Raw genomic sequence first — 22,413 nt, forward strand, 5'->3', positions numbered from 1 at the left:
AAAAAGGTTTTTAGAGACAAAAAGCTGAGTAACAATAATTAGGACTTATTTTTTTTGTTTTCATTTTAGAGGTAAAAGAAAAATATGATTCTAATATCAATGGTGAAATTAGATAAACTTGACATTTTATCACTCAAAAAAGGAAATTTTCCTCTATTATATATAACTATAATACACTAATAAATTTTCAAAAAAAAAAAAGAAATAAAGACTTATTTTTTTCTTTTGTAGTACAGGAGTACTCTACCACTGATCTACCACTGAGCTTTTTATTTTTTATTTTCAGACAGGAACTCACTAGGTTGCTGAGGCTGCCCTTGAACTACCTGTCTTAGCCTCCTGAGTTTCAGGTCTGTATCAGAAAACTGGCCTGAAAAAAGGCATTTTGACTCAAGTTTCTCCAATTCCTAGGTGCTAAAATCTGTCTTTCCTTTTGACTTGGATCTTGACTATTACTTCCTAGGCAAAATGTTCTTTAAATATTACCCCAAAAAAAAGATAAAAGAAAGAGCCAGTCTTGGTGGCGCACGCCTATAATCCTAGCAACTTGGGAGGCTGAGGCAAGAGGAACCCAAATTCTAGATCTCACTTAGTGAGACCCTGTCTCAAAATAAAAAATAAAAAGTGCTGGAGATGTCACTGAGTGGTAGAGCATTTCTGGATTCTATCCCCCATATCAAAATAAAGCAGGGAGAGGGAGAAGAAAAAAGACTTTGACTTCCCAGGTAATAGGAATATTGTCAGGAGGAGAAAGCAAGGACAGATAAAGATACTAAGCCCTTTAAAAGGCACTAAAACACCATGATCCATTTAATTGTTTACTTATCTGTTTGCTAGAGACAGTGAAGATAGAATAGGTCACCTCTCTATCTCTTGCTGGTTGTCCAAATCCTTTTCAAAATAAAGGAGAAGTATAAATATTAAATTTTAAAGAATCACAGATGTGACTCAACTGAAATATGTTGAACAGTGAGGCTCACAGATGTTAAATGATATGCCCAAAGTCAAAAAACCACTCAAGAGCCACAGCAAGAACCAAGGTCTGCTGACTCCCATGTCAGCACTTAACCTGACGGCCTTTTTACTACAGTAGTCAGATAGCTTTGGGTTGGTTTCATCTTTTGGAAGCCAGATGATAATGTTGGTAAGAACACAAAATTGTTTTATAAAATTAAAAGAATAAGATAAGCATACAAAAGAAATATCTCTATGTAACCTTAAGTTCTACTTGTCCTGCCAGGTTGGATTGGGGGTGGGATGGAGATTACTGAAGGAGAAAGTAGAATACAGCCAAAGATTGAGGTATTGTTTCTCAACTTCCTAACCCACAAGAATTCCTGGCATCATACTTTCATTCTTGGAACCCATTTCCAGAAAAACTATTTATCAACCCAATAAATTACAAAAAGTATTAACTAACCAGTTCACAGATAAAGCACACTGAGATTAGCATAATCAATATTAACTCTTTCCCTCTCTTGCCCCTATTTTTGTACTATACAAAAGCACATATAATTGCATGTCAGAGATTTTGGGTTAGCATATGATAAAACATTTAAACAACATGTATTGAGTATAATTCATATTTCAGGCCTATGTTGGGCAGCCAGACATAAGATTATGAATCAGATTTTATCTTTGCTCTCTGGAGTTCAATTACTACAGTGGGAAAGACAGGCAATTAAAACACTATGTGCTGAGTGTCACAATAAAAAGAGTCAAGTTAGGGGTCTAGCAAATTCTTTCTATAAAGGACTACACTGTAAACAATTTAGGATTTGTAGGCTACATAGTCTCTGCTGCCAAATTGTAGCACAAAAAGCATCCGCAGACAAACATAAGTGAATGAGATTGTGTTCTAATGAATTTTTTTTTTTACAAAAATACAGGCAGTGGGCTGGATTTAGCCCATAGGTCATATTTTGTTGGAACCTATAACAGAAGATCATAGGTAACACACTTAAATCATGTTTTGTTGACAACATTCTAACATAAAGGAAAGAAATCCAAACTTTTCATTAGCCTGTATCCATCCACAAGCTAAGAGGTACAGCACTGCTCTTAGTAGGCTTTTTAAAATAATGGAAATAGTTTACCAAGCTCCAAGGACTGGGGGCCTCCAAGTTGGACACCGCTGGCCCAGGGTCAGCCAGTGCCTTTCCCAAAGGTCTATGATAGGTCTAGAAGTATGTGCTTCAAACAGCAGGCTCTAGTTTGTAACCTGATCAGACAGACAGGTGACCTTTGCTGCTGGCATCATCTGGTATGGAAAAGGATTAAAGGGATTGAGGTTGAGAGAGTACAAAAGCTTGATGTCCCATATGGCTGTAGAACCATGACCAGAAAAACTATGTCAGCCAAAATTCACAAATAACTCTTTCAACCAAGCATTTCCTAAGTCATCTCCCTTCCTTCCTGAGACTTTTTCTACTGCTTATATATTCCAGTCCATCAAGATTTCCTACAGCCATCTGAAAATATCTTAGAAGATCCACTCATTTAGCAATGAATTATTACTTCAAAGAACGAACCCTGAACTAACAATCAGAACACAGTCAAAATCCCACCTTCATTAGTTATATACCATATAATATTGAACAAATTGTTTAACTTCTTTGAGCCTCCAATTTATCATTAGCAAATTCTGTTGCATGAGGTTTTTTGTGAACATTAAGTAAAGCTGAATTTGTTAAAACATGTAGATGAGGGACTGATGTAAAGCTGACATTCAATCCATTTACAGAATCCTTTCCTCCCAGAGCAGTGAGTGAACAGTTCCCATCTTTTGCTTTAGCCACTTTTCCTGTCACACTAAGGATCAAATGGGTGGTTCAGATCAATCAAAGTGACCACTCCTTTGAGTGGGCAAGTATAAGACTCTGACATTAGCCTGAACTCCCACATATTTATGTGCTATCACTGGTAACATTTATTATACTATAAAGCAACTGTCTAATCCCCACTAGAATATGATCTTCACAAAAGTAGTTTGCAACCACTTCCCCAGCAGCAAGAAAAAATTAAGGTTCTCGATAAGATATTCAGTAAATATTTTGTTTTGGTACTGGGGACTGAATCCAGAGGCGCTTTACCACTGAACCACATCCCCAGCCCTTTTTATTTTTTATTTTGAGAAAGGGTCTCACTAAGTTGCTGAGGGCCTTGCTAAATTGCCAAGGCTGGCTTTGAACTTGTGATCCTAATGCCTTAGCTTCCTGAGTCACTAGGATTACAGGCATATGCCAAATGCCCAGCTTGTAATTTTGATTTTTTTAATGAATAATCCAAGTATTAACTTCACAATTATATGTATAATTTCTCCTGGAAAAAAAAAGGATCATTCCAGGCAAAAAGAATAACATAGGCCCAGGTTTTTAAGCTTTTCGGTGTCAGTACTCCTTCATATAATTAAAGATTTTAAATCCCAAAGAATTATTTGATATTTACCATAATAAAAATGAACCCAGAAATTTTTATATTATTAATTGATCTTGGAATAATAAATCTCTAACTAATATAAAATAACACATTTTACAAATAATTATTTTTGCCAGGTACAATGACACACACCTATAATTCCAGCAGCTCAGGAGGCTGAGGCAGGAAGATCATAGGTTCAAAGCCAGTCTCAGCAATTTTTTATTTGTTTATATTATTAATTAATTTATTTTAATTAGGTATGTATGACAGCAAAATGCATTTTGATTCATTGAACACAACTGCAGCACAATTTTACATTTCTATGGTTGTACCCGATATAGCATCATACCATATGTGCAGTCAAATATGTACCTAAGGTAATGATGTCCATCTCATTCTACCATTTTCCAGCCCCCATGCACCCTCCTTACCCATCCCCTCCTCCTTTTCCCAAAGTTCCTCCATTTTTCCCTTGCCTCTCGCCTCCCCATTGTGGATCAGCATCCACTTCTCAGAGAGAACATGTGCCCTTTGGTATTTGGGGATTCACTTACTTCGTTTAACATGATATTCTCCAATTCTATCCATTTACCTGCAAATGCCATAATTTTATTCTCTTTTAATGCTGAGTAATATTCCATTGTGAAGCCTCAGCAATTTAACAAGACTGTAAGCAAACTAGTGAGACCCTATCTTTAAAAAAAAAAAAAAAAGGGCTGGGTTTGTGGCTCAGTGAGTGAGCATTCCTAGAATCAATCCTGGTACATATTCATTTATATATATATATGAATTTTTTTCAGAAAATATTTTTCTGAAAAAAATGAGGATAAAATTGTTTTATGTTTTTACAAATCATTATAATATCCAGCTTAATAGAAGTCAGCTAGATAGTCTATATACTCACTTCTGCATTTACTCTATTACTCTGAATTGTTTTGACTGAAGATCAAAACAAATAAGTAGTTGGAAAAGGCAAGAGTATTTCAATAGCTTTTTCAGGTAATTATGGTTATTCTTCTTTGATCCTACATGTGAGCTTGAGAAGAAGTTATGGTTACATTAACTACAGGTTAGTTGCAGTGTGAAATCTGAAACTATATGGATAAACTTTTTGTACTTTGTAACATTGAAATTCATTGGTCTATCTTGTACTTTGAATGGATCTTTATATAAGCATGATTTTGTAACATGATGTACCTACCAGTCATTTGGAAACTATTGGTTCACTAAGTTATGCAGAGCTTCCAAATGTTGACATATTTTATTTAGATAGTATCAAAATAATCACAATTATTAATATCACCACACCACTTATTTAATCAGGAAAGCTTTTAGTCCAGGGAAATTGTCAAACTCATAGTGACAGATATAAATTCTCCAAAATCTAATTTTCACTTACAAGTTGGAGTTTATCACTGGCAACAAATCAGTTGTTTTTCTTAGGGAAAATATTCATTTGATTAACTTTCTAGAAAATATCTAACAAGCCTGAATAATCACAATGTGGCTATCCAGTTGTTCTTTCAAGTAAAAACTGTTCCCTGAAAAAAAGGAGGGAGTTCAATTTACAGTTGTTCCCTGAAAAAAAGGAGGGAGTTCAATTTACAGTTCAACACACAAGTGCTTTTCCTTGAGATAATCAAATTTATTTATTTATTTATTTATTTATTTATTTTAAAGAGAGAGTGAGAGAGGGAGAGAGAGAATTTTAATATTTATTTTTTAGTTATCGGCGGACACAACATCTTTGTTTGTATGTGGTGCTGAGGATTGAACCCGGGCCACGCGCATGCCAGGTGAGCGCGCTACCGCTTGAGCCACATCCCCAGCCCCAAGATAATCAAATTTATACATGCAGACGTGCTTTATGTGTACTTCCTGCTTCATTACACAGAATACTAAAAGGCACATACTCATGGGATAAAACTTAAAAAAAGTGAATGATTTTTTAGTTGTGATATTAGAAAACATATATTTGGTCTTCATCTCTATTTCCTGACATACCACTTCTAAAATCCTTGAACTCTTCAAAGAGCTCTTTGTATACCAATGCACAGACTGACTGATGGCTATCAACCACTAGGCAGCTAGCTACAAGATGGAGGATGGCAGGCTAACCAGAGAGACAAAGGCAAGATTAGATTCCTCAACCTCCAGAGAGGAATTCAGAGGGAATTTACTTATAAAACTATAAATAAATTTCAGAAAGATCAATTGTACTACACAAAAGCACATAATTGCATGTCAGAGATTTTTGGTCAGGATATGATAAAAACATTTAAACAACATGTATTAAGCATGATTCATATTTCAGGCCTATGATGGGCAGTCAGACATAAAGATTATGAATCAGATTTTATCTTTGCTCTCTGGAGTTCAATTACTACAGTGAGAAAGACAGGCAATTAAAATACTATGTGCTGAGTGTCACAATAGAAAGGATTGAGTTAGAGGTCTAGCAAACAAAGGGCAAGGGGGAAGTGCTGGGGATGATTTAGAGAAATTATATTCCATGCTTTTCAGATTATATCAAAATGTATTTTAATGTTATACATAAGTAAAAAGAATCAATAAAACGTTTTTAAAAATATATAAATGAAGCTGGGCAGCAGTTTGGAAGGCTGAGACAGGAGGATCGCAAGTTCAGAGACAGCCTCAGCAATTTAGTGAGGCCCTAAGCAATTCAGTGAGACCCTGTCTCTAAATAAAATACAAAATAGGGCTGGGGATGTGGCTCAGTGGTCAAGTGCTCCTGAGTTCAATACCCAGGACCTAAAAAAAAAAAAAAAAAAAAAAATTAAATACATACAAAATGAACCCAATTATTATGGATGGTCATAATGCACCAATAAAAGCCAAATTGGGGGGAGGCATGGAATTTTTTTTCGCTGGAGGCAGTCCTGGTGATTGAACCCAGGGGTGCTCCACTCCCAGCCTTTTTTGTTTTTCTTATTTTGAGACAAGATCTTGCTAAGTTAGCCAGGCTGACCTCAAATTTGTGATCCTCCTGCCTCAGCCTCTCAAATAGCTGGGATTAGAGGTATATGTCAACACATCCTTCATTCTTTCTTAATCTGCAAACTCTGACTAGTGCTGCTGATCTCAAGTTTAATAGTTTTTCTAAACAGAACCTTCCCTGATCCCTACTCTCCTTCCCAAACTGGCTTAGGTCCACATGAAACGTTTTTTAAAACAACCTATATTTTTCATTTGTACTTTTCACAATCATAATCATCTCTTTGCTTAATGTCTGTCATCTTCACTAAATTTAAGTTCCACAGTGGCAGGAACCATGGCCATCTTTTTCACAGCTGATTCCAGGCTTCTAGCCAATACCTTGTACCTAGCTAAGTTCCAAGCACAACAGTTGGGCTTCAATAAACAACTGTAAATGAACAAATGAATGTCCAGAAGAATTTGTTGAATGAAAAATTCAGAGATGAACAGTCCTTGCTCACAAAAAGTACTAAGAGAATGAACACAGTATGTGAATTACAAAGACACAAAGTGAAATATGGCAAAGGACAAGAAACCAGAGTAATAGGGAATAACACAGTCTAAACAACAGAGATAAGATGTTGGGAGCAGAAAGGAGAACAACTCAAGCAAAGAAAGCCCAAGGGCAAGAAGCACAGCATCTTATACAACCTAAAATATTAAAAAACTAGAAAGTCAAAGTGCTCTTACCGATCTTGCAAAAGCTGCTGACATTATAATATGTTGGGATCCTTATTGTACTGACCGCAAGTGGAAGATATTACAAGGGCTTTGGAGGGCATCAAGGGCCACTACTCATTTTACATCTGGAGAGAAAAACTAAGGCATCAAATGAGGTGTTTTACCTTAGGTTGACTAGCAAAATAATAGCAGGACCACGCTTCAGTTAGAAACCATACTAACTTCCTATGCCACGTCCTGTTTCAAGGCTATGGTTGGGAGGTATGAAGAAGCCTATGTAACAGGGCTTCTTAGCACTACTCTTACTAAGGCCAACAACACAAGGCTGTTGGAGGTGGGAGGTTGTTCTACTGGGTTCCTTTTTTTCTGTTAAGGGCAAATACAAGAATTTGGCTTGTATTGGTTTCCAAATAGTATAAGATAGAACTTCACAGCTTTGTCTTAAATTCTTCTTTTGTTGTTGTTATTTTGGGGTGTTGTTATGTCTATTTTTTATACCAACAAATGATGTGTTCAGGGGCTGGGGATGTGGCTCAAGTGGTAGCGCACTCACCTGGCGTGCATGGGCCCTGGGTTTGATCCTCAGCACCACATAAAAATAAAATAAAGATATTGTGTCCACCTTAAATAATAATTATTATTTAAAAACTGATGTGTCCATATGATACTACATTCTGTGATTAAGAGACTGTTTCTTCATTAAGAGACTGTTTAATATTTAAGGGCCCTATTCATTTTTCTAATGATCTCTTTAAATCCTTCCATATTCAAAGCCTATCTTGCCATCATCCTTATTATTTTTTCTTCATTTGTTAACCAACCCAACTCCACCTGATCCTTGTTGATAAAACACCACACACATAGTGTTTTCTTTGACTTCATGAACTTTGCAGTTGGTTTGCACTGAACTCCTATCATCCTGTTCTGACAGTCATCCAAACTAACCAGCACCAGCTGGGATAGATAACTTACATCTCATAAGGAAGTCTATGCAGTGATTGGCCAGTTCTATCCCAATCAAGTTGTAATCTGCCTTCCCATGACTTTCCTCAATTCTGCCCTCAACAATAGCTTGTAGCAGATGAAATTGGTTTCACTCTCAGTCCATAGATGGCCTCCTCCGTTACTCTGGGCCCAAAGTGAGGCAGAACATCATGGTATAAGAGAGTGGTGGAGGGAAGGAGCTCAGAACATGGGCCAGGAAGCAAAGAGAGAACACTTAAATTCTTTAGTGTCTAGCCCTCTGATAAAAACTATGCAAAGGTCCCCTCTCCTTAGAACTTAGAAACAAAGTATAAAAGTCACTAGAGAGAAAAAAAAAAACTTAATCCCTAGTATAAGGATAGCCTGTACCAATGTTATACTTCTAATATAAGCGAGAATGAGCAAGAAAAGCAAAAGAAGACCTTCTCTGAAAGCATATGAAACCTAATCATTTGCTGACTAAGAAGAAATCTTTAGTCATCTCTCCTCAGGAAGGCACTAAAGCCACTCCTTCCTGTGTTCTACTTCTATCTTCTTCCTCTAAATATCCTTTTCTTCAAACTTTGATCTCACGAGAAGCTTCCTTTCAGAAGAAAATGGCCAACCCCTAAAGCTAGTCCCCACCACACAGGCCAGTAACATGGGCTTTTGGGCAGGCATCTTCTGTTTTCCCATTGCCTATTTCTTGATCTCCCACAGGACTGCACACTCCTTCTAGACTTCCTATTTGCCTGCTCTTCTATTTCTATAACCTTCCTATTAAAAGTATCTAACCTCTGGTTCAGTTTTTACATGCTGAAACACTTATTTCAACACTCATTTAACACTTTCAAATAGCTATTTGCTAGAAACTGAACCAGGTGAACTAGCCAAAAGTTCTGGAAATCAGAAAAAATAAGACATAATTTTCTGGTCTCTAAGATTTTTTCTGTCCCCACTTTCCAATTACTGAAATATATGCTGAATTTTAGTGGTGGCAGATGTGAATCTTTGAATTCTAACTTTCCTTTATAGTGTTTACTCCTAAGCATTAATTTTCTTATCTGAAAAAATCAGAAAAGTTCTTTGAAAAATAGTAAAGCCCTGTACCAATGTTAGTTGTTCATTTGTCAGATCTCTATTCTTTGCTTTACCTTTGCTTTACCATCTTACCAACTACAGCAAGAGAAGTCTTTGATATTTTCTCATATTCCCCCATGTCTAGCCCAATACTGGGCAACACAATATCTTGTCTAGAGACAACTGAAAACTGTGTACAGACTTTGAAGATTAGCTTTCCAGTTTTAGGGGCCCGCATGCCACAGGTCTTTATATTCTAAAGTTGACTATGCCAAGAAACAAGACATCCCCAGAGAAACTGAATCAACACACACTTGTTCAAAAGCAACCCCAAGTTCTCCGACCTGGTGCCTGACCCAAACATTCTTGTGCCCTAGCCAGCACTTGTCAGGGTTTAAGATGACCAAAAAAATAATTACAGACAACTCAAGACAGCTTTCTTCTGGGAAAAGTTTTCTAAAAGTGTTAGGTTAGGCACCCAGGGACTTTCCCAGATAGGGATAAGGGCACAGTGTCTAGGAGAGATGTCCAATCCATCTGTAGACCCTCTATGATCATACACTTCTGGGTTCAGAAGTGAGGCTGGCTCCCCAAAATCAGTCTCAAACACAGCAGCACAAATGCCTTGATGATATAAACACTGAGGCACACCATCACATGGGGTAAAAACAATGTGTATCCAGTTTCAATAGCAACAAGAGGATGGGCCTCAAACCTCTGAGACCTGTTGCTGGCTGGCATACCAGAGAACACATTTCTAGGCTCCACAAGAGACCAGAACTAGGAGAGAGTATCTTGTTATCTTTCTACCCCACATAAGCTTCTACTCAAACAATAAAAGATACCTGTTCCCTCTTCCTTTTGGGGGGGAAAAGATAGCCAAGAACATCTACTGAACAACTGTGCAGCCACAAGTCTCATTCTAAGACTTAGCAGCTTAAGACTAGCTCTTCCTTACTGCTGTCTTTCTCCACTATGGCAGCAGAATGTCTCCCCTCAATTAGGGGCTATCCAAAAAGAAGAGTGCCTCACCCTCATGAAAGTCCAGACTCTCAGCCCTGCTCCCTAATCTCCACAAGCCTGATCTGACTTCTTAAGGTAAGGTCTCAAGGCAAAGCATATCCCAGTCCACAAAGAACTTAGTTCAGACCTTGACTGAGTTACCACAACCATTTCCTCACTGATATTCCTATCTGTGTTCTAGATTCTCTCAAACTCATCCTCAACAAAGAAGTAAGTACAATTTTTCTAAACTTCAAATCTGACATGATTCTCCTGAATAAAATCTTTTGTGGATTCACACAAAATGTTCGTAGAATATTTATTCATAATAGCCAAAAACTAGAATCAGCCCTTGTGTTCTTCAATAAGTAAATGGTTAAACTCCAATATTTAAATACAATGGAAAAATAATCAACAAAAAAGGGAATGAATTATTGATACACACAATTACTTGGATGGTTTTTCAGCAAATTATACTGAGCCCCAAAAAAGCTAATTTCAAACCAGGCACAATGTCACACATCGGTAATTACAGCAACTCAATCCCAGAAGGCTGAAGCAGTAAGATCACTATCTCAAGACCAGCCTCAGTAACTCAGCAAGCCCTGTCTCAAAATAAAAAATAATAAAGGCTAGGGATGTAGTTCAGTGGCAAAGCACCCCTGGATTTAATCCCCAGTACCAACAAAAAAAAAAAAAAAAGAAAGAAAAAAAAAGAAATGGCAGGAGGACTGGAGATGTCACTTAGTGGTAGAGCATCTCTGGGTTCAATCCTAATTAAAAAAAAAAAGCAGCAATTTTAAAAAGGTTACATACTTTATAGTTCCGTTTATATAACATACTCAAAAGGACAAAATTTTAGAAATGAAGATTAGTGAGGTTAGGAATGGTGAAGGGGATAAAAGGAAATTGAGGGTATTTATATGAGGACAGGAAGAATCCTTTGGTATTAGAACAAAATCTAATACACATACACATACATACATACACACACATATTAATGCATATAAAACTGGGAAAATATGAACAAGATCAGTGGATGATATCAATACCAATATTCTGATCATGATATACTAATTTTTTTTCAAAACGTTACCATGGAGAAAACTGCAGTTTCCCAGTGATAACTCCAGTTCCATATAATAATCACTATTTTTTTACTATCCACTTGTTGAAAAAATGATTGAGAAACCAGGCATGGTGGCATGTACCTGCAATCCCAGAAACCCAGGAGATTGAAGAAGGAAGATCTCAAGCTTAAGACCAGCCTTGAGACCCTCAGAAACTTGCAAGACCCTGTTTCAAAATAAAAAGGACTAGGGATGTAGCTCAGTGGTAAAGCACCTCTGTTTCACTTCACAGTACCACCATTATCATCATTATCATCATCATCACACCATCATCACATAACTTTTTAAGTATTTAAGATTATGTAAGCAAATGATATAGCCAATTAAGCAAAACTAGTTTGTTCAAAACAAATGTTAGCTTCTCTCCTTAAGACTTTTTTTTCCTTAAAAATAAAATAAAATATAAATCCCTTGGATAATACCTCTTCTTCATGAAGAGTCAGGGGCACGTAAGGGAAGCCAACCTATACCAAACAAAGCAACAGAACTTAAGAAGAGGCAGACAGCAACACAGAATTACTCTTTCTCTAGCTCCTTAAGACTTTCTGGCCCTCCCTGGCTAATGAAAATCCCTATTGCTCTAAGAATCCTTCTTTAACCAGTGCAGGCCCTATAAGTCTCCACCTCTAGGACCAGAGCTCTGAGCCTAGACTGGCCCAGACACTACCTCACAAAAGTTCTTCTAATCACAGGTGAAGTCTGTCTCTAGCTTCTCTTCATCTTTTTACTTTCTCTACAAAAACAGAATTAATACAATATAACTAAGGTAGAAAGAGAGAATGAACATGTTGGATATTATGCTGAACACTTCTACATTTGTTATCCCTTTTATTTGTTCAAGGTTACAAGCTGGAACTGGGGTACTCTGTCTTCAGAGTCTTAATAAGAATAAATGTATACTGGGGTCTACCTAGTTAGCAATCACACAGCTAATTTGTTGGGCCATTCAGTAACACCAGCTCCCCATCTCAACAATTCTCTGCTACAAGGCAGTGCCTGAAAAGGCTGTTTGGCTCCCTGTTTTCCTCTTATTTTGTCCCATATAAGAAATACAAAGGAAGCTCCCTGGAATCCTTCTAAAATGGAGTATGTGGAAGAAACAGGCTAAAAAGAGGGCCCTTCAGGGGAATGAGAGGGATGCAAATGTCAGATCCTTCAACATTATGATCATAAAGACCATGTTAAACTTTCCAGCTCTTTGGAGGAGGAAATTAAATTCTAAGAAGGGAGGTCACTTGTCTAAGGACACACAGCTGAGTAGAGACTGACTCTGTCTCCTGACTCCCAATTTGGTGTGCATCTGGTCTAACCTGCACCAAGCTGTGAAGAAAGATCTAGAGTATAAACTGTCAGGCCTGTCACTAAGTGCAAAAACCCAAAAGCTGTAAACACAGGAAATGGGCTGGGATGAGGCGCAGAGGGAGCAGCTATCTTTGCCAAGTTAGAAGTGTTCAAGGGTTTCCTGTCTGCAGCTGTTAACTGTCACAGAAATGCTCCAGAAAGCAATACAAGACAGAAGAGAAAATAAATGAAAAGAAAAGGAAAACACTAAGAGTAAGAAAAAAATATTCAGATCTAGGTGTGTCTTTAGAAATTATTCAGGCCAACCTATTTGTTTTACAAATGAGAAAAGACACCTCAAAAAGATAATTTGTCCAAACTCAAACATAGAATTTAAGGATACTTAAAGACCACTTACTTGGTTCAAATACTTCATTTTAATAATGAAAAGCCTGCAACATAGAGAGGGTAAGAGTTTTGCCCAAGGTCACACACTTTAGACAGTGGCAGAGCCAGACTGGAACTCAGGTCTTCTACTTCATAGGCCAGTATGCTTCCCACTGGTATAGGAGAACCAGAAAAAATGATCTACCTGGAATGATGTGGGTGGTGTTTTGACCATGAAAAAAGTACAGGAGGTCAGGAAACTGCATATAAGCAGAATATACTAATGGTTAATGAAGAATGGCAAGGTCCAAACAGAGCAACCTTTAAAGGAGCCAAAATAAAAGTGCTTCTGGTTACTTAAGACACTTGGAAAACTAAGAGGCATAATTCTGACTATTTTAGGAACTTAGAACTATCCAAGCAAAAACAAGCAGGATGGGCAAAGAGAAAAGGCTAGAAATGCTAAAGATAACCCTAAGGTATTATTTTCTTTTTCTGTTCTAGGCCCAATATCCAGAAAATACCACTTAACAAGCATCTTTGGGTTCAGCAGCCTATTACTTGAGTAATACAGTAACTACCAGATTACAAGGCCCCACATGTCATAGAGATGGCAGGTATAAAGAAGAATGATATTTACATACTGCTCAGCATTTCACATATATTTAATTCTCACACCAGTCTCACAAGGCAAGGCTTATGATTTCCCATTTAAAAGATAAACTAGGACTTAGAGAAGACAAGTCTTTTTTCCATAGTTGTAAAATTAGTACCATATATGGTAGATCTAGTATTCAAATGTTTATGCTTACTCAAGAAATTCTTACCAAGTGCCTGCTCTGTCATCAACCCTGTGCTAAGGACTAAAAATACAATAATGAAATAGACATGGTCCCTAGTCCAAAAAAGTTCCTATCAGGGAAAATCCAGTTGAATAATAATAATTATTAAGATAACACAAACCATTTTTGAATGCTTAACTATATGCCAGGAGCTATTCCAAGATCTCCACATATACTGCCCATTTGATTCTCATAGTAACACAGAGAGGCAATTATTATATTCTCCTCATTTTATAGATAGGAAATTGAGGAACAGAAAGATTATTTAACTTGCTCAAACACAAACAGCCAGTGAATTATAAAATAAGGATTCAAATCCAGATACCTTGACTTCAGAGTTTGTACTCATTATAGATACCTCCAGACTAACCATAACAAGATAGCCTGGGGATTGCTCCAACAGAGTGAAATCAGAGGCACAGAAAGCCTTGCAGAAACAACTGGCTTTTCTGGATCACCCACATTATATCATAAGGAGTGATGGGAAAGAACAGAAAGGTCAGAGGAAACAGTATCCAGGACAGGGCTACAATGGCTTATTCTTTCAGATGATGATAAAGATAGAATGGTGACCACAATCATTACACTCTCTCTATATTAATCAAGGCACCATCACCTCTATTCTGCAGAGCTTTCTCTTTCAATATCTCATCAATCTTCACCACAATTCAGGAATTCAGGTAAAGGCAGAGATTCCAAATTCCACTTGACAAATGAAAATGAAACTCACAGAGCATCAGTGGTTAGTCCTAGGTGGTACTGTGAATTATTGGCAAAAGACAATCTCTTGGTTTTGTCCCTTTCTACTAGGTCACAAAAGTTCAAAACATGGTAAAAACATGATATTGAGAAAGAAGTTAAAAATTCTAGATTTCTCATACTATTCTCTTTTCATCTTACCATAAATCCTATCCCACTCTCTCCTTCACTCCCACCATACACACAAGAGTTTTTAATTCTGACTGCTTAAAACTGCCCACGTTCCCCGCCTCAGTGTCTTCAGAGGTCAGTGAGTTAATCAGGCACAAAGCCTTGGCTATCATTATAAAGCCATGTCCTCAGGGAAACATTCCCCTCATCATCTCTTGCACTGAATACAGATCTTTAAATGGCAATTAAAGAAAAGAGAGGAATGCTAAAAAAGGAAAGGCCAAGAGTAATACCCTATGAGGAGAAACATTTCATATTATCTTAGTGTACAAAGAAGTTAGAATTTGGCCCCAGCCTGCGTCCATCCATCACATCAACTTAGTTGGCTGGAATCTTAAGTCCCTAACAAGAAACATTTAAAACCCATCATTCATTCATTCATTCATTCTTGCCTCTATTGATGCCTATTCTGTACACAACCTATGTTAGATTCTAGAGCTACACAAATTTTTTTTTATTTTTTTATTGTTGGTCGTTCAAAACATTACATAGTTCTTGATATATCATATTTCACAGTTTGATTCAAGTGGGTTATGAACTCCCATTTTTACCCCGCATACAGATTGCTGAATCACATCAGTTACACTTCCATTGATTTACATATTGCCATTCTAGTGTCTGATGTATTCTGCTGTCTATCCTATCCTCTACTGTCCCCCCTCCCCTCCCCTCCCCTCCCCTCCCCTCTTCTCTCTCTACCCCCTCTACTGTAAATCATTTCTTCCACTTGTATTATTCTTCCCTTACCCCTCACTTCCTCTTGTATGTAATTTTGTATAACCCTGAGGATCACCTTCCATTTCCATGCAATTTCCCTTCTCTCTCCCTTTCCCTCCCACCTCTCATCCCTGTTTAATGTTAATCTTCTTCTCTTGCTCTTCGTCCCTACTCTGTCCTTAGTTACTCCCCTTATATCAAAGAAGTCATTTGGCATTTGTTTTTTAAGGATTGGCTAGCTTCACTTAGCATAATCTGCTCTAATGCCATCCATTTCCCACCAAATTCTATGATTTTGTCATTTTTTAATGCAGAGTAATACTCCATTGTGTATAAATGCCACATTTTTTTTATCCATTCATCTATTTAAGGGCATCTAGGTTGGTTCCATAATCTTGCTATCGTGAATTGTGCTGCTATGAACATCGATGTAGCAGTGTCCCTGTAGCATGCTCTTATTAGGTCTTTAGGGAATAGACCAAGAAGGGGAATAGCTGGGTCAAATGGTGGTTCCATTCCCAGCTTTCCAAGAAATCTCCATACTGCTTTCCAAATTGGCTGCACCAATCTGCAGTCCCACCAACAATGTACAAGTGTACCCTTTTCCCCACATCCTTGCCAGCACTTGTTGTTTGACTTCATAATGGCTGCCAATCTTACCGGAGTGAGATGGTATCTTAGGGTGGTTTTGATTTGCATTTCTCTGACTGCTAGAGATGGTGAGCATTTTTTCATGTACTTATTGATTGATTGTATGTCCTCCTCTGAGAAGTGTCTGTTCAGGTCCTTGGCCCATTTGTTGATTGGATTATTTGTTGTCTTATTGTCTAATTTTTTGAGTTCTTTGTATACTCTGGATATTAGGGCTCTATCTGAAGTGTGAGGAGTAAAGATTTGTTCCCAGGATGTAGGCTCCCTGTTTACCTCTCTTATTGTTTCTTTTGCTGAGAAAAAACTTTTTAGTTTGAGTAAGTCCCATTTGTTGATTCTAGTTGTTAACTCTTGCACTATGGGTGTCCTACTGAGGAATTTGCAGCCCGACCCCACAGTACGAAGATCATAGCCAACTTTTTCTTCTATCAGACGCCGTGTCTCTGATTTGATATCAAGCTCCTCGATCCATTTTGAGTTAACTTTTGTGCATGGCGAGAGAAAGGGATTCAGTTTCATTTTGATGCAAATGGATTTCCAGTTTTCCCAACACCATTTGTTGAAGATGCTATCCTTCCTCCATTGCATGCTTTTAGCCCCTTTATCAAATATAAGATAGTTGTAGTTTTGTGGATTGGTTACTGTGTCCTCTATTCTGTACTATTGGTCCACCCGCCTGTTTTGGTACCAGTACCATGCTGTTTTTGTTACTATTGTAGAGCTACACAATTTTTAAAAAATCTGTCTTCAAAAAGTTTACCTTCTAGTTTGTGCTTCATTGTTGATGAAGCCATTTTTCACTAATTCTCTTGCCCCTGTCATCCATGTGAACCTTATATATGCAAGTGATAATTTGTCTTCTTCAAGTCTTAGTGATATGACTAGGTAAGATGTATGGAGAAGAGGAATGAACAGAAAGTTGTATTTTATTTGTTTCTTAGTATATTATTCCATCTATTCTAGATGGTTTGTTGTTTTGTTTTGTTTTTAAATATTTTTAGTTGTAGATGAACACAATATTTTTATTTTATCTATTTTTATGTGATGTTGAGGATCAAACTCAGTGCCTCACGTGTGTGAGGCAAGCACAACTCCAGCCCTGTTGTTTTGTTTTTTAAGAAATCTGAATTCGGCCAGGCACAGTGGCACATGACTTTAAGCCCAGCAACCTAGAAGGCTGAAGCAGGAGGATCACAAACTCAAAGCCAGCTTCAGCAACTTAGCAAGGCCCTAAACAATTTAACAAGAACTTGTCTCAAAATAAAATAGGCCAGAGATCTGGCTCAGTGGTTTAGTGCCCCTGGGTTTACTCCCCAGTGTCAAAAAGAAAAAAGAAATCTGAATTGGTCTTTGGAGTTTAACTTGGGGAACATGGAACTTCCAGATGCTAGAAGGCTGAGTTTGCAAACAGAGTTAGACAGATTTCTAAGGGAAGGCTAAAGGGTCACAGCTCCTAGAAGAATAATTGCCTTGGGGTTAAAGAAATATGATATAGGCTAGGGGTGAAGCTTAATGGTAGAACACTTGCCAAGCGTCATTAAGGCAAGGAGGCCCAAGGTTCAATCCCCAGAGCCTCAAAAAGGGAGATGATAGATAGACAGATAGATAGACAGAAAAGAGGGAAGAAGGTAGATGCTAGAGACCTTTGTGCTTTAGATATCCTTTTAGATCACTAATCCAAAGTCCATCAAAATCTGTAATGGATCTAGCTCTGCACTCAGGCCCAAAACTCTAGTTATAAGCTTGAGACTCTACAAGAGGCTTCTTTATCCTGCTCTCAAACATATTTTCTTCTTGCTTTGCAAACTGGCTCCCACAGCTGCCGGGGCCAACTATCTCACAAAGAGCTCTGCTGCTAGATACCACCTCTAAAAACCTAAGCTTAAAGACAGCCAAAGTAAGAAATGGTGGGTATAACCTTTAGAGGTTTTAACTTGAGCTGACCAAAGATAAGGTTCTTTAATGCAACATAAATATAGAGCAAAGCAAATAACTCGTACTAAACCAGAGTCCATTCGGTAGATACCAAAAATCCAGTGGTCCTTGCCCACCTATCACCAAACTCATGATCTAGGTAGGCCCAGCCTAGGCACATAGTCCAGGCAACACTGGAAAAGACAGGGGAACAGGCTTTCAGACACTCTTGAAGCACTATCCAAGAGGAAGAGGACAGTTGCCTTGGTAACCTTCCCACAGCCAACCATGGACAGCTCACCCTGGCCTTTCTGGGACCTGAAAATCAGTAAAGAAGCTATATTTCCAAGGATACAGGTGTTACTCATCCTACATGAGGTCTAAACATTGCAAGGCCGTTTACAGAAAGCTTCTCTGTAGAGCTCAATGAAAAAGAGGTTGAAGTCCTGGTTTTGCACTGACTTGATCGCATACCATACCCATTCTTACATCCATGCAGTGCCCCCTACTGATCAAAAACTCCTCTATCTTCAAACCCAATCCAAGTAGTGCCTGCTCTAAAGGGAACGTTTGCCTCCTGCAGTTCTGTGTACTTAGGTACCTTATTCACTCAAAAGTATGTATAAAGGCTTCTTTATGGCAGCATTGTTTGCTACAGTATTGCTGCATTTCATTTACTACAACTCAAGTTCTTTGATAAGACTGCCTAAGTCCTATACTTCTACAACTACTAACCCTACCAGGAATTACATTCTTCAGATACAACAAGTATTTATACTTCTGTATGATTTAACATGGACACACTCAAGAACCCATTGCTGGGCTGAGGTTGAAGCTCAGTAGTAGAGTGCGCGCCTATGATGCATGAGGCACTGGGTTCGATCCTCAGCACCACATGAAAATAAACCAAAGATATTGTGTCCACTTAAAATAAAAAATAAAATAAAATTTTCTTAAAAAAAAAAAGAACCCATTGCAGGGCTGGATTGTGGCTCAGCGGTAGAGTGCTCACCTAGCATGGGTGGGACCCGGATTCAATTCTCAACACCACATAAAAATAAAGGCATTGTGTTGTGTCCATCTACACCTAAAAAATAATTTTTTTAAAAAAGAACTCATTGTTATCTTTCCTAATTCTTCCTACAACCTCCTGATCAGATCAGTTTTGTTTAATCCCATTTTATGCAGGCCTCACCTTGCTCACCACTTTGATGGTTCTTCATTACTCACAGCAGAGATCTTCAAACTGCAGACATCCATCCCTCAGTGAGTGGGTCAGTTATTTTATTTGTCAGGGTTTATCAGGAAAGACATACACTGTCTTGTAAAAGTTTTGTTTCATCATGGCCAGAGCAATTAGACAGACTTAAAGAAATTAAAGGGATATGGATAGGTAAAAAAGAACTCACATTAGCACTATTTGCTGATGATATGATTCTATACCTGGAAGATCCAAAAAGTTCCACCAGAAAACTTCTAGATTTACTAATTAATTTAATTAATTAGTAAATTAATTCAGCAAAGTAGCAGGATACAGAATCAACACCCATTAATCAAAGGCATTTCTGTATATCAGTAACAAATCCTCTGAAAGGGAAACAAGGAAAACTACCTCATATGCAATAGCATAAAAAATAAAATAAAATACTTGGGAATCAACGAAAGAGGTAAAAGACCTCTACAATGAAAACTACAGAACCCTAAAGAAAGAAATCAAAAAAGGTCTTAGAAGATGGAAAGATCTACCTTGTTGTTAAATAGAAGTGGTGATAGGCAGAATTAATATTGTCAAAATGACCATACTACCAAAAACACTATACAGATTTAATGCAATTCCAATCAAAATCCCAATGACAGGGCTGGGGATGTAGCTCAAGCGGTAACACGCTCACCTGGCATGCACAGGGCTCTGTGTTCGATCCTCAGCACCACATAAAATAAAATAAAGATGTTGTGTCCACTGAAAACTGAAAAATAAATATTAAAAAATTCTCTCTCTCCCCCTCCTCTCTTAAAAAAAAAAATCCCAATGACATTCCTCATAGAAATAGAAAAGGCAGTCATGAAATTCATCTGGAGACCCAGAATAGCCAAAGCAACCCTTAGCAAGAAGAAAGAGCAGGTGGCATCACTATACCAGACCTTAAACTATATTATAGAGCAATAGAGCCTCTTCAACAAATGGTGCTGGAAAAATTGGAAATCCATATGCAACAAAATGGAATTAAACCCCTATCTCTCACCATTTACAAAACTCAACTAAAAGTGGATTAAGGACCTAGGAATTAAACCAGAGACACTGCATCTACTAGAAGAAAAAGTACGCCCAACTCTCCATCATGTCAGATTACGCCCCAACTTCCTTAATAAGACTCCTATAGTGCAAGAATTAATATCAAGACTCAATAAATGGGATGGATTCAAACTAAAAAGCTTTTTCTCAGCAAAAAAAGAAAACAATCAGTGAGGTGAATAGAAAGCCTACTAATTGGGAACAAATTCTTGCCACACATATGTCAGATAGAGCACTAATCTCTAGAATATATAAAGAACTCAAAAACTTAACACCAAAAAAACCCAAATAACCCAATCAATAAATGGGCCAAAGACCTGAACAGACACTTCTCAGAAGATGATATACAATCAATCAACAAATGTATGAAAATATGTTCAACATCTCTAGCAATTAGAGAAATGCAAATCAAAACTACTTAAGATTTCATCTCATTCCAGTCAGAATGGCAGCTATTAAGAATGCAAACAACAATAAGTGTTGGCAAAGATGTGGGAGAAAAAGTACACTCATACACTGCTGGTGGACTGCAAATTGGTGCAACCAATATGGAAAGCAGGATGGAGATTCCTTGAAAAACAGGGACTGGAACCACCATTTGACCCAGCTATCCCACTCCTCAGTCTATATCCAAAAGACTTAAAAACAGCATACTACAGGTTTTTAGCCACATCAATGCTTATAGCAGCACAATTCACAATAGCTAAACTATGGAACCAACCTAGATGTCCTTCAGTATATGGATAAAGAAACTGTGGTATATATATACACAATGGAATATTTCTCAGCATTAAAAGAGAATAAAATCATGGCATTTGCAGGTAAATGGATAGAGTTCAAGAATATAATGCTAAATGAAGTTAGCCGATCCCAAAAAAACAAATGCCGAATGATTTCTCTGATTTAAGGATGCTGATCCATAATATGCTGTGGGGGGCCAGGAGGAGGATTAAATGAACTCTAGATAGGGCAAAGGAGAAAGGGAGAGGGAGGGGAAGGGAGGGGCATAGGGGTAGAAAAGATGGTGAAATGTGATGGTTATCATTACCCTAAGTATGTGTAAGAAGACACGAAGGATGTGACTCTACTTTGTATACAACCAGAGATATGAAAAATTTGCTCTATACATGTAATGTGAATTGTAATGCATTCTGTTGTCATATATATAACAAATCAAAACTTAAAAAATAAATTTAAAGAAGTTTTGTTTCATTTAAATAATTATTATTATAGCATCTTATATACACATAGCATTGTGTCAGGAACTATTGTAAGCACTTTGTATTTGTTCCCTCATTTATTCTCATGGCAACTCTGTGACATATCATTATTATCATCTCCACTCTTCAGATCAAAAAACTGAAGCATGGAAAAGTTAACTAAGTGGTGACATTTAAAGACAGGCCATCTTGCTCTAGAGTCCAAGTTCTTAGCTACTACACTATATTTCTGAGTACAAGAAGGGCTTTCACATCATATAAACACTTGCTGCCTATAATCCCAGTAACTCAGGAGGCTGAAACGAGAGGATCCCAAGTTCAAGGCCAGTCTCATCAACTTAGTGAGGCCCTAAGAAACTTGGTGTCTCAAACAAAAAATAAAAAGGGCTGAGGAGGTAGCTTAGTGGTAAATTGCCCCAGGTTAAATCCCTAGGTACATCCCCCCCTGCTCAAAATAAAAACACTTGCCATAAAACACCTCTTTTAAATAAATCTAAACTTCTATCTCTTTATTTCCCCTGCTTCTTCCTTGTAGCTTCATGTATAGCTTACCATCTTCCTTCTTATCCTCCCAAAATGCTAATCAATCTTTTAGTTTTAGCTCCTTCAGAGACTCCTTGAAGGGGGGATGTGGCTTACCAATGTTTTTCTGCCTACCACGCATCAGTCACACTGTTAATACTCTACCCAGGGCCTGGGGATGTGGCTCAAGTGGTAGCGCGCTTGCCTGGCATGCGTGCGTCCCGGGTTCGATCCTCAGCACCACATACCAACAAAGATGTTGTGTCCGCCGAGAACGAGAAAATAAGTAAATAAATATTAAAAATTCTCTCTCTCTCTCTCTCTCTCTCACTCTCTCTAAAAAAAAAAAAAAAAAAAAAAAAATACTCTACCCATAGCATCTC

At 37.7% G+C, this 22,413-nt stretch overlaps 1 protein-coding gene across 5 annotated transcripts in view; it reads right to left on the reverse strand.

The window, feature by feature from the left end:
• Stim1 (stromal interaction molecule 1) overlaps positions 1-22,413 on the reverse strand; it is a 215,609-nt gene that overhangs the window by 97,296 nt on the left and 95,900 nt on the right. The gene's annotated exons all lie outside the window — the stretch shown is intronic.

This window comes from Urocitellus parryii, chromosome 4 (assembly GCF_045843805.1).
Source record: "Urocitellus parryii isolate mUroPar1 chromosome 4, mUroPar1.hap1, whole genome shotgun sequence".
Classification (NCBI taxonomy): Eukaryota; Metazoa; Chordata; class Mammalia; order Rodentia; family Sciuridae; genus Urocitellus; species Urocitellus parryii.